Source organism: Octopus bimaculoides, chromosome 18 (genome assembly GCF_046866305.1).
Source record: "Octopus bimaculoides isolate indiv1 chromosome 18, ASM4686630v1, whole genome shotgun sequence".
In the NCBI taxonomy this organism is placed as follows: Eukaryota; Metazoa; Mollusca; class Cephalopoda; order Octopoda; family Octopodidae; genus Octopus; species Octopus bimaculoides.
This window is the reverse complement of record NC_142945.1, coordinates 39,193,519-39,201,689: the sequence shown is the minus strand read 5'-3', so window position 1 is coordinate 39,201,689 and position 8,171 is coordinate 39,193,519.

Genomic DNA, 8,171 nt, shown 5'->3' with positions numbered 1-8,171 from the left:
TCAAAAATAATGTGAATAAATAAGCATTACCTGAATGCTAAAGCTTCAAAGTAATCTCTGTCTGGTGTAGGAAGCAAAGTGGATACCATTAACCATAACTAGATATACAGGAGTGTGTACTTGATTTTTCAAAATTGGGGATGAAGTGAAGTAAAAGGCCAAGTTGTTGTACCATAGGGCTCATACCACAATACATTGGTTAGCAAGGTACAAGTGTGGCAGTTGAAGGGCATTAGCAGTGATATTGACCTCTGGCCTATTGTTAATTTCTAAGTTCAATATGCACGGATGTTGAATGCAAAGTTCACTAAAATGTTGCATCTGAACTGTTTTCCTACAACCAACAATGTTCTTCCTCTCACCAGTCCTTACAGTAAGGTAATAGTTGCATCACCTTTTTGGACACAAACAGCATAATGGCTGGGTATGTTTTCACAAATCATACTCTTCTTTCACAGTTCACCTTTCATGTCAAGACAAAGAGTCATAAACACACATACACACACATAATGGACTTCTTTGAGTTTTTGTCAACCAAATCTCTTTGCAAAGGTTTGATCAGCTTGAAGCTACAGTGGAAGAGACTTGCAATAGGTGACCACACACACACTATATATATATATATATATATATATACATATGTGTGTGTGTGTATGTATATATATATATATATATATATATATATATACTCACACACATAGACATACATATACATATACATATATATATTTATATATATACATTTATATATATATATATTACGAACAACCATGCTACATGGCAGTGAAACATGGGCTGTAACTGCTGAGGACATACGTAAGCTCGCAAGGAATGAAGCCAGTATGCTCCGTTGGATGTGTAATGTCAATGTGAATACCCGTCAGAGTGTAAGTATCTTGAGAGAAAAGCTGAACATTAGAAGCATCAGTTGTGGCGTGCAAGAGAGATGATTGCGCTGGTATGGACATGTGGTGAGAATGGAGGAGGATAGCTGCGTGAAAAAGTGCCACACCCTAACAGTTGAGGGAACCCGTGGAAGAGGTAGGCCCAGGAAGACCTGGGCTGAGGTGGTGAGGCAAGACCTTCGTACATTGGGCCTCACCGAGGCGATGACTACGGACCGAGACCTTTGGAAATGGGCTGTGCGTGAGAAGACCCGGCAAGCCAAGTAAGATCGTTGCCAGTGCCCCTGGACTGGTTCTTGTGCGGGTGGCACATGAGATGCACCATTTTGAGCGTGGCCGTTGCCAGTACCGCCTGACTGGCTCCTGTAGGATTTTCGAGCGAGATCGTTGCCAGTGCCCCTGGACTGGCTTGTGCGGGTGGCACATAAAAGACACCATTTCGAGCGTGGCCGTTTTCGTGCGGGTGACACGTAAAAGCACCCACTACACTCTCTGAGTGGTTGGCGTTAGGAAGGGCATCCAGCTGTAGAAACTCTGCCAAATCAGACTGGAGCCTGGTGTTGCCATCCGGTTTCACCAGTCCTCAGTCAAATCGTCCAACCCATGCTAGCATGGAAAGCGGACGTTAAACGATGATGATGATGATGATGATGATGTATATATATCAGAGTTTGACCACCTCCTGTACCTACTCCTTAGAACCATCATGGCATCTGATGTGGCTTTTTAAACCAGACAATGCTTTGAAAAGACATCCACATAGATTGCATATCCAATTTGGACCATACGCACACACACACAGACATGCCATACATATGTGTGTGCGTGTATATATATATATATATATATATATATATATATATATATATATATATATATATATATATAAATCAAAGGTAAAAAGACAACAAACGGAAATCATCTAAACATAACAAGCAGGAAAAGGACGATAGCACAACAACAGCAAACAGGACAAAACAAGATACACGCATCATTCACAGCCAATTGCTTCTTCAGTTGGAGTCTGGAATGTCCACGTAGTTTCGCTCAATGCTCTCTAATACAACCCAAAATCAGTTGGGCCAAGGGCTTAAGCTCAAGGCATTAAGCCCCTGAGCAAGGCAAACAAATGTACATATACAAACACAAGGAAATAACAAACAGAAACAGTCTTTCAACTATATATATATATATATATATATATATATATATATATATATATATATACATACATACATACATATATTTACACAAACACATGCATACATACTGAGAGCAGAAACACAACAGTGTAAAGCAACCTGGAGTTGTACAGAACTCAATTCAAGTATGTAAGAGTGAGCAACAAATTTTATTTTAAGCTGTAATTTCACCTTAAACTGTAATTTGTTTTTACACACTCACACACACACGTGCATGCACACACGCAGACACACATACACGTGCATGCACACACACAGACACACAGACACACATACACGTGCATGCACACACACACACTCACATACACGTGTATGCACACACACAGACACACAGACACACATACACGTGCATGCACACACACACACTCACATACACGTGTATGCACACACACACACAGACACGTGCGCATGTGCACACACACATGTATGCACACACACATACACACACACACATATGCACATACACACAGGTGCATGCACACACGCATGTGCACACACGCATGCACATACATACATGCACACACACACTCCCACTTACACATATGCATGCACACACACATACATGCACATACACATACACACATACACTCACACACACATACACACACATGCACATACACATGCATCCACATACACGTGCACACGCACGCACACACATGCACATGCATACATGCACACACATGCATGCACATACACACACTCTCACTCATGCATGCACACACATACACACACATGCACACAAACACACACACGCACGCACGCATGCACACACACACTCACACACACACATGCACGCACACACACACACGCATAACCACTACCCAGTATATTTCACAGCAGAAATAACTATTATGGTAACAGTCATGATAACAAATGACTGGAATTCACAGAACCACGGCAAAGCTTGGCCTTGTGTAGCAGAGAAATTGTCAGTTCTATTGATTATTCTTATTGCTTCTTCTGAATTGCAGTAATTAGCAACATAGAATGTGGAACTTGGTTCATTCCATATGAAATACGGTTGGAATTTATGGAGAAAAACACAGCAAATCAGCAAATCTTTAAACTCTTTGAAGCAGACTAAAAGGAAAAGTTTGTTCCAGTGGTGGGAAAAACAGGGGTCTTTTTTTCATTTATTTTCTTTTTGCCTTTATTTGTTTGATCATGAATGTTACATGGAATATTGGCATCCTCTGATTGATGACAAGGAACTTACATCTTTGGCAGAAAAGGTTGTGATGTACATGACTTTCCCAATGTCATTTATAGCGTTATCATCATCGTCTTCATCACCATCATCATCATCATCGCCATCATGATCATCATCAATATTATCATCATTATCATTATCATCATTGTTATTGTTGGTGGCGTTGTCGTCATTGTCCTCCCCCTCTTCCTCGATGTTATCACTAGCATCATCATCGCTGCCGTCATCATTGTCATTGTCATTGTCGTTGTCATTGTTGTTGTCATTGTTGTTGTCATCATTGTCATTATTGTCGTTGTCTCTACTGTTTTCCTCATCATTGCCATCGTCATCATTGTTGTCCTCCTCCTCCTCCTCCTCCTCCTCCTCAATATCATCATCATCATCATCATCTTCATAATCATCGTCATCACAAGAATTGTGATTTATATGATCTTCTGAATGTCATTTATAGTGTTATCATCATCATCATCATCATCATCATCATCATCTTTTATCTTTTACTGTTTTGGTCGTTAGACTGTGGCCATTTTTAGTTGAATGAATCAAGCCCAGTTCTTTTTTTTTTTAAGCCCGGTACCTATTCTATTGATCTCTTTTGTTGAACTGCTAAGTTACAGGGACATAAACACACCAACAACGGTTGTCAAGTGGTGATGTGGGGGAGGAGGCAAACACAGACACAAAGATACACACACAGATAGCTAGAGAGATAGACAGACAGACAAACAGACAGGCAGGCAGACAGATAGACAGGCAGACAGACAGACAGACAGACAGATAAGCAGACAAATAGACAGATAGATAGATATGATGGGCATCTTTCAGTTTCCATCTTTCAAATCCACTCAGGAGGCTCTGGTCAGCCCAAGGCTATAGTCGAAGACACTTGCCCAAGGTGCCATGCAATGAGACTGAACCCAGAACCATGTGGTTGGGAAGCAAGCTTTTCTCTCTTTCTCTCTCTCTCACATTCAGATACACATGCACATACACTAACACATACAGACACTTATGCACACACACACACACACACACACAAATGTACATAATATGTGGCTGTGTGCACATGGCACATGGCACAGATATTTATAAATACATTTATATTATATAGTTCTCTTGCCGAGGTTGACTTAGCCTTTCATCCTTTCAGAGTCGATAAATGAGATACCAGTTTCGTACTGGGGTCGATTTAATTGACTGACCCCATCCCTCAAAATTTTGGGCCTTGATGATGATGATGATGATGATGATGATGATGATGATGGTGACACTAATATATTCAGTAAAAAGGTAAAAAGGAAATATACACAATTTTACTTCATATATAGTTATATCAATATATATATATATCATCATCATCATCATCACCATCATCATCATCATCATCATTTAACATTCGCTTTCCATGCAGGCAGGGGTTGGACGAGAGTGTAGTGGGTGCTTTTACATGCCACCGGCATGAGGGCCAGTCAGGTTGTACTGGCGATAGCCATGCTCAAATGGTGTTTTTTTGATATGCCACCTGCACAGGAGCCAGTCCAGCGGCATTGGCAGCAACATCGCTCGAATGTTGTTTTTCCCGTGCCACTGGCACAAGTGCCAATAAGGCGACACTGATAACAATCATGCTCAAATGGTGCTTTTTATGTGCCACCGGCATGGGAGCCAGTCAGCGGCCCTGGCAACAATATATATATATATATTGTTCTCTTTATCCTTTTCTCTCTTTATACATATACATACACACACTAATACACGACCTATGTTATAATCCCCACTCTTGTTTATACAACGAATGGGGCAAAACTAGTCGGTATACAGCACTTACTCAGTATTACCAGTATCTTTGGGTTTGGTTAAATCCAGTACCCTCCTTAACCTTATATATATCATCATCATCATCATCATCATCGTTTAACGTCCGCTTTCCATGCTAGCATGGGTTGGACGATTTGACTGAGGACTGGTGAAACCGGATGGCAACACCAAGCTCCAATCTAATTTGGCAGAGTTTCTACAGCTGGATGCCCTTCCTAACGCCAAATATATATATATATATATATATATATATATATATATATATATATATATATATATATTAATATATATATATATATATATATATATATATATATTAATATATATATATATATATGTATGTATATATATATATATAAATATATATACACACACACTTGCATATATATTTCTGCATGTGTGTGTGTGTGTGTGTGCGTGTGTACACGTGTGCACATGCATGTGTGTGCGTGTGTGTGTATAGGAAACAGATTTTCATGTTAAGGTTTTTATCTTTTTATCTTTATTCAAATATTCTGATTGGTTCTTTAAAGTTTCAATCGAATATTAACATTCCTAAACTCATCAAACATTTCTAGAGAGCAGAACGGTTTTCAAAAATTCTGGATGAAGTGTCTTTTAATTTCAAAGTTATAGTTGACATTTGTTACTGCTGTTATATGTTAATGATGTCATTATCCCCAAAGTTTGAACTTTTAACTGATAGCTTCAGATTTTTTTTTTCAACAATCAAAGAGTGGGGTTTGTTTGTAAGGTAGGGTGCATTATCTGCACATTAAATATTTCTTTGAGCTATGCTATTAATATTGCTTCCACAATTAATCTTTTACCTTTTTGTATTTATATTTTCGTTTTTGTTTTTCCATGTGAGATGGAACCCTGCATTGGATCATTGCATTATCAACTGAAAGTTTCCTACTCAGTTTTGTTTTATGTTTGATGTATGGCAAGTTATAAATGCAGTTATCATGTTCTAGCATTAGCATTTGGAGAAGGTCTTACAAAGGAGAAACAGAGGGGACCATAAAGTTCAGAATGGCAGAAGATTGGTAGGCCTTAATGAGAGGAGCAACACCCAAGTCAGGAATATTTGAACGTATATGGTGCAAGAATAGAAATCGTATACCACCACACTGGAATGAAATTACCATAATTGATAGAGATAACAGGGAAAGTGGAAACTATGAAAATATTTAAGAGACAGCATACATGCATACATACATACATACATACATACATATAGACATACATACATACATATATTCATGCATGCACACACTTGTATACATACATACATGCATCTTACGTTCATGCATACACACACATATACATTCATACGTACACACATATACGCATGCATGGCTATATGCAACTTACATTCATACATACATGCATACGTAAATGCATGCATATACATATGCATACATGCATACGAACATATATGCATACATACTTGTACGCACACATACATACTTGCATACATACATATATGCATACATACTTATTTACATATGTACATACATTACATTGCATACATACAGGTATACATACATGTACACATCCATCTGTCCATCCATCCATACATACACTCACATACATACATACATACATACAAACACACACGCATGCATCATACATACATGCATGCACACACGCATGTGCACACACACACACATAGACACATTGATACATACATACTGCTTGTTAATAATACAATGTGTAGGCTCAGCACTAACAACAGCTTGACACGGTTTGCCTTTGCTGAATGATAAATTTAAATGTAATCCTAATTATAGATGTGTCAACAGAGTAGTTTATAAGAATATACAAATGTTATAGTTTTTTGTTTCTTTTTCAGTTTAGAACTACAGATTTCTACTTCAAATTCATTTTTTCTTACACACACACACACATTTATAGTTTACTTTTTTTCTGTACAGTAAGATCAAAATACAAATATATATATATATATGTGTGTGTGTGTGTGTGTGTGTATATATATATATATATATATATATATATATAATTTACTTTTCTGTTAAGGTAATATCAGTATACATACATATGTGTATATATATGTGTATATCTATCTATCTATCTATCTATCTATCTATCATCCTTTTCTCTCTATCTCTATCTCCCTCTCTCTCTCTCTCTCTCTCTCTCTCTCTCTCTCTCTCTATATATATATATATATATATATATATATATATATATATATATATATGTATATGTATGTGTGTGTATGTGTATGTGTGTGCGTGTGCATGCGTGTGTATGCATAAGTGTCTGTATGTGTGTAAAGCAATATATTTATCTATTTAATTTTGAGATGAAAAATTGGCTAGAACAAGATAATTACTTTTCTACATCACATGACTGATTTAAACCAATGAAAGCAGACTTTCATTTTTGCTAGAAAATTCACTTGCAAAAATGGACTCCAGATATTCACTTTTCTTTGCATGTCACATGATTCTGCTTTAACATCATTTTCAGTCAATTGTGAGGAAGCACCTATAGAGTGTTTTTAATTCTGGTATCCTTTAAAGTCGGATCGCTATGTCTGTATTGAAGCAAAGTTTTTTTTTTTTAATATGGACAGTGTTATTTTCCATTTTCACCAGTGTTTGTCACACTGCAGGTTGACACTTTGCTGAACAATGATATGACTAACCCTTTAGCATTCAGATTATTCTGTCAAACATAAAGCTTATTTATTAACATTGTCTTAAATTATCTTTTAGTTTTGAGATTTTGATGATGTAATTGTTTATTTTTAGAATGACATTGTAGGGTAGGTGTGAGAATCCAGGTCTGGCCACTTTGAACAGAAAACAAGTAAAATATTGGGCCTGCTATGGCTGGTTTAAGTGCTAAAGGTTAAGACACTCTCTCACATTTTGTCACACACATTCTTCTACACATACATGCTCATACTCACATTCTCCTACATTCACAGCTATGTACAATAAAAACACTCAAAAACGACAAATATTCATTTACAAGCCAATAAAAACACTGTCTTTAGAA